This window comes from Furipterus horrens, unplaced genomic scaffold, assembly GCF_987537825.1.
Source record: "Furipterus horrens unplaced genomic scaffold, mFurHor1.1.pri manual_scaffold_2, whole genome shotgun sequence".
Lineage (NCBI taxonomy): Eukaryota > Metazoa > Chordata > Mammalia > Chiroptera > Furipteridae > Furipterus > Furipterus horrens.
In genome coordinates this window covers 31,438,408-31,458,548 of record NW_028327172.1, presented here as the reverse complement: position 1 = coordinate 31,458,548, position 20,141 = coordinate 31,438,408, and the positions used below count along the sequence as shown (strand labels likewise).

Sequence of the window (20,141 nt, the reverse complement as noted above, 5' to 3'; positions counted from 1 at the left end):
GTGTGGAAATCTTGAAAATTATTCTATAACATTTATATTGTTGGGCACTAAATTAATTTTCAGTTTTCTCTTGCCACTATTAGGAGGCTGGAGGCTTGGGCTAGGTGGAAACAAGGGAGTGGTGAGAAGTGGTGGGGCTGGGATATGTTTGGAAGGAACAGGAGCAGGATTTGCTGATTGGCCGGCTGAGGCATGTGAGGAGGAGGGGGTGATCAACCATGGATTTCAGCTTAAGCAGCTAGAAGGACTGACTTATCATTGACTGAGATGCGGAAGTGTGCACTTTGAGAAAGGAAAGAGTAGAAGTGTGGTTTTAAAATACGAAGTTGAAGATTTCTTTTAGACACTCAACTGGAGTTGTCACTAGGCAGTTGGATATATGAGTATAGAATTCAAAGAAGATGTCGTGGCTAGAGATACCAAGTATTGGGTTTGCCAAAAATATTGTTTGTTTTTGTTCTGTAAGATGGCTCTAGTAACACTTAGTTGTCTTTAACTTCATTCAAAACAATTTTGTTAGATTGTATTGTGACAGCTGTCATATCAGTGTGCATTTTAAAAAAATATCAAAATTGGTGACTTTTTGTGTAGCCATTCTAATATTGAAGATGGAAGAAAATATGTGACAGTTTTGACATATTATGCTTTATTATTTCAAGAAAGGTAAAAATGCAGCTGAAATGCAAAAAAAATATCTGTGCAGTTTATGGAGAAGGCACTGTGACTGATTGAACATGTCAAAAGTGGTTTGCAAAGTTTTGTGCTGGAGATTTCTTGCTGGATGATGCTCAATGGTCGGGTAGACGAGTTGAAATTGATAGTGATCAAACTGAGACATTAATTAAGAACAGTCAATGTTATGCCACACAGGAGATAGCTAACACACTCAAAATATCCAAATCAATAAAGTTTTTGGTGAAAATGAAAAATGTGTCTTTATTTTACGAATAAAACAAAACTGACTTTTTGGCCAACCCAATAGGATGTTATTAGTGCGTGCATAGATCTAAAGACTTGAGATCATACAAAATTGCTAAGGGACCCCGGATCCTTAAGGGAGCTGCAGGACTCAGGCTTGCTGACACCACACCAATGGGGACCTTTTGTCTTTTTGCTGCAGGGAAAATGTGACATGTGCCCCTCTTTCTCCTAAGCCAGTGGTATACAGCCCTGCAATACCAATTAAACATGTCTACCTTCATTAACAACTCCTCCCAAAGCCCAGAATTGCTCCTCTTGCTAACGGCGCCTTGGGCAGAAAGCCACCAAACCTTCCTCAGCTGTGGATAGAAGAGGCCACATTGGGGACTCTTTCCAGGCTGCTTTCTTTCAGCCTATAGCTTCCCTGGGTTAATCTTTCCCCAATACAGCTCATGCCCATGTTGAAAGCAAAACAAGCCAGTCTACTTTCACTGTTGTGTTTTTCTTTAGCTGATGTCATGGGGTGGGGGTAGAGAGGGCAGGAAAAGATGACAGAATCCACTTGCAGTTTGGGTTGGCTCCATTTTTGTCCCAGTGGCCATTGGTCAATGGCATCCGCAGATAGAGAGAGTGGGAGAGATGGGGGTGGAAATAAAGTTGAGATGCTCCCTGCTGGCCTGGTGTTTTCACTCAGATGTAGACCTGAGGCTCAGAGAGGGTGGGCAATAGACCAAGGTCACCACCCACAATGCCCCGGGTATCCCTGTTTACTGGGGTGTTTAGTGGGTAAGTGCTGGAAATTCCAGTGGACAAAGAAGCAAGATAAGCAAAAGTATCAGCAAAGTTGAAAAGGTGAAATTTCAAGTGAGTATTTGCAGAAGAGAGTGTGTTTGGGTTGGTGAGACAATGATAGAAGGGATCAGTGCTCATTCCCCTCCTCTGCCCCGCACTGTCCACATTCTCTGTTGCCCGTGGTGTTATATGGTCATCTCAGGGCCACAGCTTGCAGGGACTCACAGCCCCCTGGCCCAGCCTGGAGTGTGCCCTGGCCTGGGGGCTCCTCTGTTAAATTTCTTCCCTGATTCAAGACTGTTGGGTTCTGATCCTGACCTCTCCCCTGTCCTTGGGAAGATCACCAAATCTCTTCAGGTTTCGTGGTCTTCATCTTTTCAGTAGGGATAATGACACCTCCACCAATTGCCCATCAGTGCCTGGCACTCAGTTCAGTATTATTCACTCCAAACGCCTATCTGTCTTGTCTGCCAATAATTGGCTGAGTTATTTGTAGCCCTGTAAGGAGCAGGGAGTTGAGCACTAAAGGCCAGGGAATCATTCCAAAATTCTAGATCCGGCCCACAGAGCAGGGTGAGGCTCCTGACCAGGCTTATGCAGATGTTGCACCAGAAACCAGGGAGACACTGAACAGCTGGAGTAGGTGGCTGAAGGAGTGGTTCTCAACTGGGGTTCGATGGCCCCCACTCTCGTGTGCCCAGTACCCTTCACAAATGAGAAAACCAGTTGGGATCACTTTACAAAAGTAGTTTTGTTTGGAAGGTAGAGCCAGGATTTGAATCCTGACTGCTGGAAACCCCACCAATAACTGCCACACTCCACCGCCCTCCACCACCTCACAGAGAGTGGGCACTCTATAAATATTGGATGAATGAGTGGAGGAATGCAAGAATGACCCACTTCCAGTTCTGGCATTCAGGAAGGCTTTCCTGGCAGCACCCGCCTTAGCTTGTGATTGAGCCCAGCACGTCCAGAGCATCTTACTATCCCTCCCATCTGATTTAATCAGACCTACCAGGGCATGGGAGTTCACTGAGGATCAGACCTAGAGGAGAATGTCCTTCAGCAAATAGCTCCTCGGAGTAAATGAGGCAAAACTGTGTGAACACCCGAGGAGTGATAATTCCACAAACGCCAACCAGGTCTCTCGGGGAGACGCCGTGCCTTCTCTGGGGATGCTGAGGCTCGCTGCACTTTTGATTCAGCTGCAGCACAGACCTGCTAATTAGGTTTGTGTTTATTCAATGCTGCATAAAGCAGATTTGATGAACTGAGCAGCACAGAAGCATTTTGAGGGAATAGCTCTTCCTTTCAGGCTAAGACTTTCTTCACCTCTTCTCTTTGGGTCCAGAAGCCCAGAGGTCCAGTCCTGGCAGGACGAAGGAGGCAGAGGTTTCTGGCAGCGTGCCCGGAGCTGGGCTCTCGTCCACACTCAGGCAGCCCCTGGCCTCAGGGACTACTGGAAGGATGTGCCTGCCTCTCACCCTCTATGTGTGATGTGCCTGTAAACAAACACATGGGCATTTTACCAGACGATGGCCCTGAGCCAACACTAACCCATTTTCAGGCCAGTGTGTTTATCTACAGATGAACCCCAAAATGCTTCTGAAATCTAGGGAAACATAAAGGACTTGCCAGTGCAGAAGGAAAGAGGCCATGGGATGTCTACCCCATGACACAATCTTCGCTAGAGCCCATGCACCCCCCACCCACCTTGTCTGTCCCAACTGTCCAGCCTTTTCCCACTCCTTGCACCTCACCGTGCTCCAGCCACGCAGCCTGCTTTCTGTTCTCAGGATAGTTCCTTTCTGCCTCAAGGCCCTTGCAAATGCTATTCCCTCATCTTCTCTTCTTCCTCCTTCCTTCTCCTTTGGGGCCCTCTTCCCCTACTTCACCCTGTCTTTGGAGACTCTAAAGGGCAGGCTTCTTGCAGAGAACATGAAAGACAGTCTGGATTTCAGGGAAGAAGAGCAGGAGAAATCTTTGGTGTGTCTCCAGGTGTCTCTGGGTACCAGGTGCTTGGCTGATTTCAGTCCTGGTCTGACGCTCACAAGAGGCAGGGCTTGGGCCTTGGGAGAGCAGAGGCCACTGCCAGCTGCCACTGCCATTTCATTACTCATTGCTAATTGCAGCAAATGGGGCTTTTACAGCTCCCCCGGCCCTCATTGTGAGCTGTGGCAGTGCCGTGATGGAGGGGCGAGGAAGGCCAGCCTAGGAATCCCTCCTAGGAGCCTATATGCCTGCCCGGCTGGCTCATTTGGACCCTGCAAGGCTGAGTCTGGGTCTTACAACCATTTTGTGATGAGGCATGGAAGTTGCATGGACCCCACAGACTCCAGTCTGCACCTCACGTCTCCCATGTGCTAGTGAAATCCTCAGCTGGGTTGGGGGGCAGTGTCAGAGGTTACCACTGGGCTCAGAAGAGTGGCAGAGTCACATGTGGCTTCTGGCTGACAGGAGGATGTGAGGGCAGAGGGTAGACACAAGACTTCCTTCTGGAGGCCATGGACCCAGAGGCCAGCCCCTAGGTCCTGGGTGGCCATCGGGAGGGGCAATTAGCCAGAGCAGCAGGGAGAAGGGCTCTGGAGCTTGACAGGCAGGACTGGCTGACCTATGACAGGTCATTTAGTCTGAGTCTCAGTTTCCTCACCTGTAACATGGGAGAGTCCCACCTGCCTCCTAGGGTTGTGGGAGACATGAAATTAGATAATGTACCTACGTGCTTAGCAATAAAGGATGGCTCCCAAGAACTAGTTGTCAGGGAGGGAGAAGATTCTCACACCCTGCCCAGCACACAGTTCTATTCTTGGCTCATCTTGTATGTTAGTGGGGCTGAGGAGCCTCCAGACCTATCTGCAGCTCTGCATTAATAATTATTCATCAGAGCTGCCATCAGTGAGCACTTATTGAAGACCAGGGCTTAAATATCATCGTTCTGATCTTTACAACCACCTCACAAGTAGGTCCTCCAAGATCCACCTCCCAGATGAGGATGCAGGAGTCAGGGAGCAACCTACCCCCAGTCACACAGGGAGCTGCAAACCCAGGACTATTCCTCTGCCTGGCGTGGGACCAGAGGTCAGCTGCCTCTTTCCTTCTTCTCTGACTGCTATCATTTGGTCCCTTTTCCAAAGAGCTTTAGCCAACTATGATCTCCCCTGCCCCCTCCTCTGAGAGGCAGAATGTGATTGGGGTTTTGGAGTTCAGACAGTTAGGTGTTTGGGTCCAGCCCAGCCTCCCACTAGCTGTGTGGCTTGGACAAGTCACTTACCCTCTTTGGGCCACACTTTCCAGTTTATAAAGTGGCAATCGGTCTGCTTCTCAGGGAGGTCATGAGGGCATGCTAATACCAGGGAGATGCCAGCTTGGAAGCCTCCCGAGAGCCCCCTTCTGCAGACCAGCAAGTGGGTGGGGGCAGGCTGAACAGGAAGCCACTGTGGACCATCAGCCATCTCCAAGCCCATTACTGGAGGATGGAACCTACCCCTGCAACCCCCTTAATAGAGTGCCTGTTTCTATGGTTACGGGAGTGTGGCCTCCAGAGGCTTCTGATTTGGTGATAAATAGCTGAGAGCATATTGCCTCACACCTTCAAGAGGCTCACAGAGTCTGCAATAAGGGGTCAGCAGCAGGGACTCCTCCTTGTTCCTTTTCTCACCCCTCACCCACCGTCCCAGCAGGAGCCCATTAGGCCCTTCTCAGGGTCCCTGTGGTGTGTGACCAGCCTTCAGACAGTGACTCTGACCTGCACTGTCAGCACATGGCCAGCATTTGCAGGTCTTGCAAGGGCCTTTCTTCACCATGGTGAATTTTTTTACTGGGCAGGAGAAAAACCATGGAGCTTCTGAAGAAAAGTGTAGCTGTGTTATTCTGCAGAAGGAAAGAAACTGCTCTAAGCTATCATTTCATGTCTGCACTTAAAACCTTTCCCTATAGTTCCCAACATTGACAAGATCAAGCCCGCGTGCCTAAGCTGGCACTCTAAGTTCTCCATGAACTGGCCCCCACTTACCTCTGAGGTTTTACTAAGCGTTATTATTATTATTGGGAATAATGATGACCATTGATTAAAACAATCAGTCATTGTATTTGAGGACTCACAAGTAAAGAGGCAATGTCCTAAGGCCTTTCCTTGTATTAACTCACTGAATTCTATTGACAACTGCAGGAAGGAGGTGTTAAGTCCCATTTTTCAGTGAGGAAACTGAGGCCAAGAGAGTAAGTCACCTGTCCATGGACTGTTGGGCTCTGAAGCTCAAGCCTAGGTCACTCTGTGAGACCATCACCCACACACCCATGGCCTCAGTCTCCTTCTCCACTTGGGCTCTCGTGTCCTGATTGGTCTCCTCTGTGTCTGGCACACGTCTGCCCACCATCCTTGCTCATGCTGTTCCCCCAGAAAGGCTTTGGGAAGCAGCATCAGTAATGGAGAGGGCACAGGCTCTGAAGTCAGGCACACCAGGGGTCAGAATCCTGGCTGTGCCTATTCCCAGATGCCTAACGAGGCTCCCTGGGCCTTACTTTCCTTACCTGGAAAATGGGAGGATGGCACAGCCTCATTGGTTTCATGAGTCAACATACACAAAGCATCTGGCTGGTGACACTGGCTCATCTGTCTAAGTTCTGCCTGAAGTTGGAGGGCCAGCTCTGGCTCTTCATCAAGACCTTCTCTGACTAACCCAGTCTGTTGACATTTCTTCTTCTAAACCACTGTGTGGCATCACTTGTGCCCCGTGCTCATCATATCCCCTGAAGGCAGGGCCCACGGTGACCTAGTCCCATCCTTGGCACACACAAGAACTTCATCAAGGTTTGCAGAGTAATTGCTCTTCAGGGCTCCTTACTGTCTGTCCCTGTCTGCCTCTCCAGCATCCTCACTCTGTACCCACAGTGTCTTCACCTTCACCCCCCACCACAAACGTGTGCCTTCCCATACCCCAGCTTTCTGTGCTCCCTCTGACATCGCTGATCTCTCTTATCTCCTAGTCCCTCTGTCTGCAATGCCCTCCTCCATTCTTTCCCTAGGTAATCTCTGCTTCTTTTTAAAGATTTGGCTCAGCCATTCTCTCTGCTTCCAGGAGGTCTTTCCTGATGCTCCAGGTTGGTTAGATAACCTCTTCTCTATGTTTCCCCAACCCCTAGGCTGACCTTTCTCCTAGCACTTGTCACAGTGTATGTCCTGTATTTGTCCAGCTGTCTATCTTCTCTGCTAGGCTGTGATCCCCTGGGAGCAGGGACTATGTCACTGTCATCTCTAGAGCCCTGGCATCTGACACAGTGTCCATCATAAAGCCAGTGGTTGTTCAGGGGATAGACAGATAAAAGAAAGAGTGAGCACTGGCTGAAAAATTCCTGACACTTGCTATTTGAAGCATCTGCCCACAGGGTTATGGACTGTCTGTGCCTGCAAGTGTGACTCAGCCACCTTCACCTTTGCATCTCGGAGACTATGGCAGGCTGTTAGGGGACAGCATCTGGGACTGAAGAGCTATGTCTAAATCTGCATGTACATTCTGTGCCTCCATTTCAAACCTTGTTCATTAGCACAGCAATTAACTGCAGCAGTGCCTAATGACAGATGGTTCGGCTGCGTGCCTGAACCCCTGGCTCCACAGTGGGCCTGGAGTGGGGTAGACACGTCTGGAAAGGTTGATGTTTTTATTGATCTAGCCAGTCCAAGCTCCCAGGGCCGTGGAGACAGTGAGCAGAAATCAACGCAGGCACTGGTGGGGGCTGGGCTTGAAAGAGCCAGGCCTTGGAACCAGCACTTGGAAAGGTTAGGAAAGGTGTCCTGCTTCCATTCTCATTCTGAGATTTTCTTTCTCAGCCTTCACCCCAGGATATGTTTATTGATTTTAGAGAGAAAGGAAGGGGAGAGAGGAGGGGGAACATCAATGTGAGAGAGAAACATCAATCGGTTGCCTCCCACATGTGCCCCAACGAGGGATAGAACCCTCTGTGGATGTGCCCTAACCAGGGATTGAACCTATAGCCTTTCTGGTTCAAGGAATGATGCTCCAGCCAACTGAGCCACCTGCCCAGGGTAAGATTTTTTTAAATCTGAATTTCATGTAGGAAAGCCCCAGCACACCACTCGCAAATTCTCTTAAGCCACATAAGCTCTAGGGAATTATCCAGAGATGTTCTCGTTTTCCTGTTACTTCCTTAGAGGTTTCAGAGCTTTCTATAATTATTTAGAATTGGAATGACCAAGCCCATCAGCCTTAGCTAACAGACACTTAGAGTTTAGTATTTAGAATTGTGTAAGACCAGTATTTGTATAGCTACAAATATATTTAAGCGAATTTGGAGGGAGATTTTTTTTCTCCCCGCTAATCCCTGGTTCGAATTGGCCCATGGGTTATTACCTTGTGAATGATATGATATTCAATTCTCCGTAAAAGAAATATCAAATTGGCATTCAAATGGCTGCCTGTGTCACAAATTCAAGCCAGAATGAAGCACTTTAAACCACAGCGGATTCCACAGGAGCTAGAGTCCATCAGAGCTAGAAAGGATCTTCCTGTCCAATCCCACCATTGACAGATGGCAAAGCTGGGGCCCCGAGAAGTTCATTGATTTACTGGAGAACACGCAGCAAGCTGGTGGCCAAACAGGAACCTCTCCTAACATCATATAGAAAGAGTCAGGCTTTGCCATGTGCCAATCCCAAACCACTCTAGCAGAAATCCTTTAAGTGGTGTGGGATACGCTTCCTTCATGGCCTGTCAACAAACTCAGTCTGAGTGAAACAGAAGAGAGGGTGCAGCTGAGGAAGCGAGGCCTGTGGTCTGCTGTTAGTCATGCAGAAAACCGCGCATCTTGTTTTGAGAGGCGTTGACAAGGAACCATGCTGGAGAAGAATGTTAGCTGAAGTTGAGAAGTCCCCATGGCAGGAGACCTTTGCGATGTGGGAACTTCTTTTGGATGGGGGCGCTATGGGAAGAACTGGGAGGACAGCCTTGTTCCCCGTGAAGTGCTGGCCAGAGAAAGACACATGGCACTCTGTAGTGGCCCTACCCCAACCCTGTCCAGTTTAGCAGAGAACAGGCCTCCTGAACATAATCTTCCTGCCCTCTCTCTCCTTTAGGAGGCCTCGCCTTTCTCCCTCATTGACATGTAACCCCAGGTATTTATTGGATGACCTGCTGAAACTGCCATGAGGAGGAGCCTTGGCCAAGAAAAAACAAGTCTTCAGGTTGATGGGCAGCTGGGTAACCAGAGAGATGAGGGAGGATCTCCTGGGATGAATGTCTTAGAGTTTAGACCCGGGTCTTGGTGACTCATGGACTGGGCCCACCGCTCCTGGAAATGCTCCCCATGTCCCTGGCAGGGGATGCCAAGGTTTAGGGGGCCTTGTAAAATGTTGCCCTGGAATACGGGTTCATTCTCTCTCAGCATCATGCCAAGGGTGTCCAGGGCCTTGTTCTCATGCTGTCACTGGAGTAGACCTGACCTTTCTGTCTTGTCTTTTTGTTGGTTTTATTAAATTGTTCCAGGGCCCTACAGCTAAAGGATGATTCAGGCATATCTTCTCCTCTTATGATACAAAAACATGATCAAAATTTGTCAAGTCTCAGGGACTTTTTTTTTCCTTTTCCTCTTGCAAGAGAGTTTATAAAAATATAAAGATAACAGAGGACATTTCAATGAGAAAAATACTTCTATAACCCTGTCACCTTATCATTATAATTTCTCCTTCCAGTCTTTGCATGAGCATGTATTTTATGCATAATTCAAACCTTAGTATAAATGTAACTTTTTATTTTTATTCTTTAAATTCAGAATGTCAATTTAACATGCTCTATTAGGGCTCAGAATAGGCTGTTGTTATTTTGTGTAACAAAGAGACGTGAAGGTCAATGGTTTAAACAAAACAGAAGTGTATTCGTCTTTTACACAAGCGTCCAGAGAAATTTCTGCATGTACAGCCACTGCTATTACTACTGCTGCACCATGCAGAGCACTACCACCATTACTGCTGTTACTGGCTAACATTCATTAAGTATTACAATGTACCAGGGAATGAGCTCTGTTTTTCAAATGCAACAATCCCTTCTAATTCTGGCATTATCTCTAGGAGGATTATTGTACCCATTTTACAGATGAGGAAAAGTCATTCTCCAAGGTCCTTTAGCCAGCACATGGCAGAGCCAGGGTCTGACTTCAGATGCCCTCTATCAAACCATTGTGCAACATGGTCACCAATATGGGAACGGCCAGGGATGGGATCCAGGCCAGAATCATCTGGCCAAGTGCTCCCACTGGGTCAAGAGGGGATTCAGCACTTATAGCTGGAAACAGCAAAGAGAAGCCTGGAATCCTGGGAGAGGATAGGGGGCTGGCTCTGCTGACTGGTTTAAAGGACCAGGGGAAGAAGGGCATATTCATGAGGGTTCCAGATTATAAGAAACAGAAAGCACCCCTACTGCAGAAAGGAAACAACTTTATTGACAGGATTTGAGGTAGCGTGTGGCTGGAGGCCAGGGCTTAGGAACGGGCAGGCAGGAGGGAAGTCATGAGGTGGCGAGGAACCTGGCCAGGTGCCTACCGAAGCTGAGCTGCAGAGCCGGTCTGCTGAGGATGCCACAGCCGCTCCAGCCTCATCAGCTTGCATGGCTGCCTCCACGGCAGCCTGGCCACAGCCACCCGTGAACACTGCCATGCTAGTGGGATGCTCCTCCTGCTTCCTACTTCCTGCTTCCTGGGCACTTGAATCAAGCACAGCTCTTGAAATGAACAGAACTTCATTCTTACCTCTCAGTGAAACTTTTCTCCTGCCTCCGAGTAAAAACTCAAAGAGGTCCCATGACGTTTCTGTTTACTCTTGGTAATATCTTGTATCACTTGAAGTCACAAAACAGTCTCAGTTCTATAATTAGACAATCCAGTCCTGTGGATTAACTCAAAGTCTGCATTTGATCTAGAGATACATCTTCTCACTTCTCCTTCCAAGGCCAACTTCAAGGCTAGCCTTGTCTTAGGGAGTGGGTAGGATCAGTTTCTTCTGTCTTCCTCTGTTCTCCCCTCACCATCTGTTTACTGACTGCAAGCTCCAGGATTGGGCAAGGAGAAGGGACAGTAGAAAGGAAAGTTCTTACTAATGTGGCATGTTGTAACAGCCAGCCCCGTACTCCAAGGATGGGGCAGACATTTAAGTTGACTCTGAGCAGCTCTTTCACACCTTCTCAGACACCCCCATTCCTTGACCTGGCTGACTGCACTTGTTCCTGAGGTCACCTTGGCTTGGCAGTCCTTTAGAAAGCCTGAGGTCCCATCACTTCCCTGGGCCAGCTGTCCCTTCAGAGGGAGCCCATACCTGAAAAAGGCCATTGTTGTATCCACAAACCCTGCGAATAAGGCAGCAGAATACGGTGGCCAATATTCCTATGAAAGTCCCATGTGCCTAAGCTTCATGCTTGCTTACCCACTGCTGGGAGGGAGAGTTGCTTTTCTCTCCATGCAACAGCCTCTCTCCCTGCCCCACCCTGCAGCTCCCCTCTCTTCTCAAGGCGGTAACCTCACCATGCTCCAGCTCTCTGCACACCCAGCACTCCCCTGACTTTATCAGATAGTGACCATGAACTTCTGCATTTTGATCTCTCACTACACTTTGCAATGTATAAGGTATCTTTCTGTCTAAGGCTCTTGGCTGAATGTGCTCTTACTCTGGTTCCTGGTTCTCAGTCTGGGGTAGTCCCTCTGAGCGGTGGAGCTATCTCCCACCAGAACTCCCATGCTGGAGAATTCTACTGGCTCCCCCTCAGGGGTTGAGGATGCTGAGCAGTCAAGTCACAAGGAGGTAACCTCCATCCTTCCCTCCAGTCCAAGGCATCAAGCTGCAGAAGTTTCCCTTAACAAATGATGGGGACACGGGAGGGGGCAGTTCTCCAGGGGCTTTGTTAAAGCAACCCCCATCCACTAGCTGCTCTGTGCTATGGCAGCAGGCAAGCAAGATTAATAATTTTGCATCCACGAAACACAGCACACTCTTAGTGCCTCTTACCCCCAACACCAACTGTGCCATTCTAATCTTGGAGGATGCCAGGGAGGGGCAAAGGGAATGAAAAAACCACCACAGGGGAAAAATAATAATAATAAGTGGTTCTGAGGAGGACCTTTTGAGTAAGTTTCCCCAATGAATTGGGGTGGCTTGTCTTTTCATGACCACCCTAGTCTTTGTGTTCCCGCTCCTTGGCAGTTTGCAACAATAATGAGTATTTTACAGTTTGGGGTTCCTGCTGAGTAAGCAGTACCCAGCACCACATTTTTTCTTTCTTTCTCCTTTTCTGAGACTGCAGATGATTGTAGTTCTCATAGGTACTGACTTCCAGACACCTGAAACCTCATCATCCCACTCCAGACTAGGGGTGAATCTGGCAGGTGTGCAGGGGCGCTAGGGAGGAATTTACAGTCTCCCTATGGAATGGAGACTGTTTCCTTTAATTCTGAGGCTGTCAAGTACAAAGACTAAAAATAGTGGTGCCCAGGTCTTTGGAATTCACAGACCAATAATATTTTTTGGAGAATGGGAAGAATCTTACTTTGCCAAGTAAGGACACTGAAGAAAACAGAAACCTAAAAAAATAAACATCTCCCAGCACCATCATTTCATAAAATAAAGACCATTTTAGCATGTGTGTGTGTGCGCGCGCATCAAGGAAGAAGGAATCTAATCTCAGAATAAACGACAGCCCTTTAAACTAAGTGCATTTGTATTTTTGTACAAAAACTCCCAACATCATCCTTACATTTCTCATTTTGTTGGTGACCCACTGACACTTCACTGTAGTCTGTTTGTTGGATTAGAGCTTGGAAAGTGGGAGCTAAATTTACTGAATTAGTCCCAAGGTTAAGAAGTGTTTGTGCACACAAAAAGCTATACCTCCCCACATTTACTGATGTCAACATCTCACACACTTACATGGATGACTAGCTCCACTGGCCACTAGGTTTGGGTCAAGTACACAAGGGAGAATGAAGGATATAAAAATGTCACCTCCTCAGAGAGGCCCTCCCAGACCACCCCATCTAAAAGGAGCTGCTGACACTCCATACCTCCCACCTGTCCACAGTAATTCTCTAACCCTCATCTTTGTTTTTTTCTTCAAACACTTACCTTAACAGAAATTAGCCTGTTCGTGTCTTTGCATACCTGTGTGGCCCATCTCCCCGCTCTGAGAACGTAAACCCTAGTGTTTAGGAGCGTTGTCTGTCTGTCTCATTCACCACGGGCGCTCCCACACAGAGGTGCAGGGTTGCCCAGGGCAGTGAGATGGGGTGGGATCTGAGGTGGGGGAAGGGAGTAGGACACAGCGCCCCATTGTCCTGGGCTTCTCACATTGCATAGTCTCTTTATATCAGTCCATGATCAGATGAGGACCTCGAGGCCCCCTGCTATGAATGAGTGTCTGACTTCTGAATTAATGCAGTTCCAGTCAGGAAAACAACCTAGAGTGGAACAACAGTGTTTCTTTAGAGCAGGAAAAACAATCTGCTTTCTACCATTTACCTCCTTCACCCAGAGTGCAGAGGTTGCTGGAAGGTCAGGAAGAATATTTAGAATAAAAAACCAGAAGGCTCCTCATAGCTCTTCCCTAACGAAATCAGTGGGCCCAGCAAAGCATAGTGGTGGTGGCAGGGAGGTCACAGGTTCCCTCACTGGGTCACCACTGAAAGTGGCCGGGGCGGTGGCAGACAGGGAGGGAGCCCAGCCTTAGCATTCCAGTCACCCCGCAGGGAGGCAGGTGCAGGGACTGCCTCTGAGCAGTGTAGTTGTTTCTCAGGTCGTTGCAGCTACAGAAAAGCAGCTGCAGGCTCCTCCCACTGTGCGCAGCTGCAGGGAAGCAGGCAGGTAAAAGCCACAGCGGTGCCCTGGGTGTCGGGAGGTGGCGAGTGAGCTCTGCATTCAGGTCAGGTGGTAATAACGTGAGTTCATATTTGCTTAGAATTCACTGTGTGCTGTGTGTGTGTGTGTGTGCGCGCGCACGTGTGCACCAGAAATGCTCGTAACAATCGTGTGAAATAGATGTGGTCATTATCTCTCTTCACGCCTGAGAACATGGAAGCTCAGAGGGGTCAGATGGTTGCCCAGGGTCACACTGCTGATGTATGACCTGGCAAGGACTCCAATCTGAGTCTGCCTGTCCCCCGCCCACACCCAGAGGTTGGAACAACAACAGTAACAAATGACAGTGGGGCACCTGCTGAGTGTTAGACACTGTGCAGGTACTTGATGCACATCACCTCATTTAATCCTCACAACAACCCAGAGAAGTGGGTGTTTTTATTCCCATTATGCAGTGAGACAGAGACTCAGAGTTGAAATGAATCTCCCAAGTCACAGCCATGAAGAGGTAGATTCAGAATTTGAACCCAGGTTTACCTGACTTCAGTGCTCCCTCGAACACATCATCCTGTGGGAAATGACTCACTCAGCAAATCTTTCTGCAGGACCTACCACGTGCCAGGCACTGTTCTAGAAATGACGCACTACACAGAAGTGACAAAAGTTTTGCCTTCGTGGGACTGGGATTCTGGTGAAGGAAACAGCAAACGTGGCACAGATCTTGGCACTGCAGGAGCACAGGTGCAGTCTCAGAAGCAGCTGGCAACGGGGGTGGTGGGCTGGATGAGGCCAACTCAGAGGGAGTCCTGGAGTCCCATGGGGGGAAACTTCGACCTTATTCTGCAGCAAAAACGAGCCATGGAGGTAGCACAGGATAATGGCTTTGAAAGTTGTTTCAGATCTTGGTTCAAATTCTTACCCTGACAGTTCTGAACTATGTGACTGGCCCAGCAATTTCATGTCTTGTAACCTCAGTTTCCTCATTTTGGAAACAGGGCTGACATTTATTTTATAGAGTTGTTATGAGTATAAATGAGCGTGCAGCTCAGTGCCTGGCACAAGGCAAGTCCTCAATACATCATCGCTGTTCCTATTGATGTGGTTAACAAGAAACCATTGGGAGTTTTCCAGACAAACAAGGGATGTGCTAGATTAGCATTTTAGCAAGATCTCCCCAGCAGGAGAGTAGAGGGGAGCTTGGCAGCAGCCCTGGGGAAACCAGGAGAGGTGGGAAGCAGGGAGCCATTAGGGGGCTGCTTGCTGGAAGGGGAAGGGAGGCGGAGAAGGGAGCACAGGTCCCAGAGCATTGGCACGGTGGGGAACAGCAGTGGCAGGACACACGACCACACTTTGCCCCTCAGAGTAAGGTCGCAGGGGTGGGAGGAGGGCCCTCAAGCCTGACGGGTAACAGAGACCTAGACCAGGACCGGGCGGAGAGGACCCTCAGCCTGCCCTGGGCTCACGCAGCAGCTCACTGCCTGGGCAGGCAGCTGGCTGTGCGTTCAGACAGCCCCACCGTGAGAAGGGGCGGCTTGCATTTGTATCGGGTGATATACTTTTAATTAAAATGGAAATCATTTGAGCATTCCTTAAAGTTTTACTTTGGGAATTGCCTTCTTGCAAGATCTGCCCTAATTAGCATTCTCTTTATCCCTTATTAATAAATTATACTGGAGTAGTTTCATCCGCCTTCTTTGATCATGGAGTCTCATCATTCCTGAGCTAAACTTCATTCCCTGTTGACATTTAGGGTGCAATGGGGCCCAAGCTGACCTGATTTGGGGGTTAGAAAATTAGTTCTTAATTAAATCCCAACAATGTGGGGGTCCATCTTCTTGCGGACCTACTGAGCCCAGGCGAGCACACAATACAGGTGCTTCCTGAGGTCAATGAGTGTGGGACCCCTTGGGGCAGACCTTTTTGAGGAAGCACCTAGAATTAGGCAGACAGGCCCCATTTCTGAGGCAGTGAACACAGATACATGAGGACCCAGCACCATAACTAGGAAAACAGAAGCAGAAAAGCCAATGGTCTGGCTCTTGGGCTTCAACCCCAGGCTCAGAAAAGTTAAGTCACCTGAAATATTATTCTGCCATAAAAAAAGAAGAAAATCCTGCTATTTGCGACACCAGGAATGGACCTTGAGGGCACTGTGTAAATTGAAGTAAGTCAGAGGAAGACAAATACCATATGATACCACTTATATGTGGAATCTAAACATAGCTAACTCATAGAAATAGAGGCCAGATTGGCAGTTGCCAGGGCCGGGGTGAGGCACGTGGATGAAGGTGGTTGAAGGGCACAAACTTCTAGTTATAAGATGAATAAGTTCTGGAAATGTCATGTACAGCATGGTGATTATAGTTAACAATACTCTTAAGTAGTTGGAAGTTGCTGAAAGAGTAGATTTTTCAAGTTCTCACCACACACACACACACACACACACACACACAAATCGTAACTCTGAGGTGATGAATATGTTAACTAACTTTATTGTGATAATCATTTTGCAATATATAGGCATGTCAAATCATTACATGAACACTTTAAAATTACACAATACTATATGCCAAATATATCAATAAATTTGGAAACAAAGCAAAACAAACAAAATATCCGGGTACAAAAAAAATAAAATTTTTCCAAGTTAAAAAGAAAGCCAATGGCCCTGCAGGTGAATGCTGATGTAGGCACTGCATCATTATATACAATAATATAATAGCAATAACGATAATAGCAACAATAAAATAATAACAACAACAAATAATAATAGCAGCCAACATGAACAAACTGCCCGCTCTGTGCCAGGTGGTGTTCTAAGCCAACATCCCAATAACCTTATGAGGAAGGGCTATTATTATCACCCGCATTTTTCAGCTGAGGACAGTGGGACTCAGGGAGATTAAGTAACTTGCCCAAGGCACCCACCTAAAAATGGCAGAGTCGCCCAAGTCCGCTTTCTTTTCACAGCTCCTTGTTCCTCCTGCTTTTTAGAGTCTATCTGCTGTTCCTTTGAGGCTGACAGTTGTGGTTTCTCTTTCATATTTCAGTGATGGGGCCATCTGTCAGCAACCACCAAGTGGACTTTGTCTTTCACCCCTGCTCATGAATTCTGCACATGGTCACCTTTACTATCCATTTCTAGACTAACTTCTCCTCATTCTGGACACAAGCACACAGGAATGTCAGATCTAGTCCGAGTGCTTTTATAAAGTCAAACAGACCTGGATTCAAGTTCTGACTCTGCCACTTTCTGTGTGACCTTGGCAAGTTATTTTAATTTCCCTGAGCTACAGTTTCTATACCCATAAGATGGAAATAATGATAGCACCTACCTCCTAGGGTGTAGTGAGGATTGACAGGTGAAATGTGTGTGAAGGAATGGGCCTGGAGGTAGTGTGTTCCAGAGAAAGCAGCCAAGTCCTAGAGGAAAGAGCAACTTGACAAGAATACAAGGGTGCACTGAGAGGGGCCAGAACCCAGACTTGGGTCCCTTACCTTACTTCACTTTCTGCAACACTTGTGCTCTGCAGTATATTTGATGAGAAAAAAAAAAAAGAATGCTACACAAAAAGCAATTCATACAAGTAGAGTAAATGCTTTACTTTGCTTTTTTGTTCCCATATCTTTAAATAGTATTGACATTGGAAGGGCTGTGGTGAGGTAGAGTAGTGACCCAGCCAAACCGTGACATCTCTGGAGTGGTCTGGCCCAGATGGCTCTCGTCCATCATTCAGCTTAACCACGACATCTTCTGAGAGGCCTTTCCTAACCAACCAATCTTTGGAAGCTCACCCATCATATACTAGAACATTCCTCTGTTTTATTTTCAAATTCTAACTGTTTCTTTACCTTTGTGTGCTTTCATATCATAGTTTATGTAAGTCTATGTTTTATTTTTGTATCTTGTTTTAATTAAACATTTTATTTTGGAATAATTGTAGATGCACATGCTGCTGTGTGAAATAATGCACAGAAATCCTATGTACCTTTTATACAGTTTTCCCCCAATGTTAACATCTTGCCAAACCGTAGTGCAATATCACAGCCAAGATACTGACATAGTCTGTCTTTTTTAAAAAGATATTTCTCTCAACTAGAAAGTAAGAGCCACCAAGTCAGTGACTTTGTCTGGTTCAACAAAATATTCCCAACACCTAGAACAGTGCCTGACATGTAGTAGATGCTTAATAATTGTTTGCTAAATATATGAATATATATATGAATAAATATATGAATATATATTTATATGTGTCATTTTTTATCCCTTCCCCTCTCCTAATCTTGAAGCATTTCTGTGATGCCCAGGCAGCCTTTACTCTGCTAAGGCACCAGTTTTCCAAGTTCTGTGCACTGAATTTCATTAAGATCAGTTAGAGTAATGGCCTCCAATCTGGACGTCCATGAAGATTTTTCCCAGGAGTATGTATATATATGAATAATTTGGAGGAAATCAATTTTCAGCTACTCAATTTATTTTTCTAAAATTTCCAGAATTGATCTGCCCAAGTAGGAGTTCTCCCCAGGAAGAGTTCAGAGGCTCTTCTCCCACTTGACAAAAAGTTGGCCCTTTCCTTATCCCAAATCTTACTAAGATGCTTTGCCCTGGGGCTCTCAAACCATCTGAGGGGTAAGTTGAAATATTAGTTTGGAGTAAGCCTCCCTGTTCATCCCTGAATTGTGCATATTCCTGTCATAAGTGACTCTTGGCACTGGAAATATGGTCTTGGGCTGTGTCTGTGCTGAATCAGGAGCAAAGCAATATAGGTTGGTGATGCTGACCGCTGCCTGGAATGTTTTTCAACACTACCATTTTTTTCAAGCTGTGTTGGTAAAAACGAAGGAGGAAATTTTTATGTAATCTCTTTCCTATTTGATGTGCTTCATCCCATTAAGGTATTTCAAATATTTTTTAATCCCATCATGAAATATTTATTCCAATTATACCTAATTTTAATTAAACCTACATGATGTATACTATTATGCTGGCCAAAAAGTCCATTTAGTTTATTTGCATAAAATAAAAGACATATTTTTCATTTTCATCAATAACTTTATTGATTTGGATATTTTGAGCATGTCGGCTATCTCCCGAAGGGTATAATGTTGATTGTTCTTAATTAATGTCTCGATTTGATCGCTATCAACTTTAACTGGTGTACCTGACCATGGAGCATCATCCAGTGAGAACTCTCCAGTACGCAGCTTCGCAAACCACTTTTGACATGTTCAATCAGTCACAGCACCTTCTCCATACACTGCACAAGTCTCTTGTTGTGTTTCAGATGTGTTTTTACCTTTCTTGAAATAATAAAGCATAATATACCAAAAATGTTACATATTTTCTTCCATCTTCAGTATTAAAATAGCTACATAAAAATTTACCAATTTTAATAAGTGTGTTTTTTAAATACATGCTGACATGACAGCTGTCACAATACAATCTAACAAAATTGTTTCAAATGAAGTTAAAGACAACTAAGCACTATTAGAGCCATCGTACAGAAAAAAACAAATGAACTTTTTGGCCATTCCAATATTTTCTACTTCCTATTAACACAGTAAACTTATGTATATGCATGATGACAACTTTTAGATAATCTGTTCAACAGCATGCAAACGTTTTTCAACATCCTTTTAGGGGGATGGGAGCAAAAAGATTGAAAACTACTGGGACAATACAGCCACTTGGAAAGCCATCGTCAGTGCCATTTTGATTCCAGATCTAATGTCATGGGCATTTCGAAGCCTTTTCACTGCATCCTGCATCCGATGAAATCAGTCTACTCCCTGAAAAGTTATCAAGAAGCAGCCAGGCCGCAAATGCTCAGGGTTGAATAGTTCTCTTGAAAGAGGCCCCACTGTCTTCTGCTGATAATCAGACAAATGGCTGCCCTGAGATAGGTCAGCAAGGGGACCCACTGTTCCCCATCCCTTATCCGGGCCTGGGCTCTGTTTCTCTCCCGATAGGAGCACATAATCCCATCAGTGCCAATGGGAGTTGTGTTCCTGCTTCACTGGCGACAATAGGCTGTCTGAGAAGGACAATTGTTCCCAGCAACTGAGGGGGTAAACACGATTGCCTATTCCCAGCCGCCATCCATGAAGGGTCCTGCTGAGCCCTCAGAGCTCTCTCTTTGTGAGGCTGCATAGAGGGAGGACTGGGCCTGCCTTCTTCCCTGTTAGTGGCAGCCATCCCCACCTTAGTGGCAACCTGTGTCCTGGGGCTCCTCCCAATGTCCTCCCCAAGACTGGCTGCAGGAAGTCATCCCATCTTCTCTCCTCACTCCTTTTAAAAACAAGCCCCTTCTCTATTTCATTCTTCATAATGAAATCAACAATAACACTATACCATTTATTGAGCTCTTATTATTTCCCTGGGCACTAAGCCTTTTACATACAGTTGTGCCTTTAGCTACAAATCCTCACAGTAACTCTGTAGGATAAATATCATTCCCATTAAGTAAAGCAAAAACAGAGCCTCAAGTAAGTCACACATCTGGTTAAGTTGTGGGCCCTGGAGGCAGACCCCCAGGGCTGTCCCAAAATCCCATGCTCCAAGTTACACTAGTGTTCCGCA

At 46.6% G+C, this 20,141-nt stretch overlaps 1 long non-coding RNA gene across 1 annotated transcript in view; it reads left to right on the top strand.

The window, feature by feature from the left end:
• LOC150018080 (uncharacterized) overlaps positions 1 to 17,442 on the top strand; it is a 127,743-nt gene extending 110,301 nt beyond the window's left edge. Inside the window, exons 2-3 of the long non-coding RNA XR_016509190.1 lie at positions 14,167 to 14,302; positions 17,198 to 17,442. This is a non-coding gene — a long non-coding RNA (uncharacterized LOC150018080). The remainder of the gene's footprint in view (positions 1 to 14,166; positions 14,303 to 17,197) is intronic.
• The last annotated feature ends 2,699 nt before the right edge of the window (positions 17,443 to 20,141 follow it).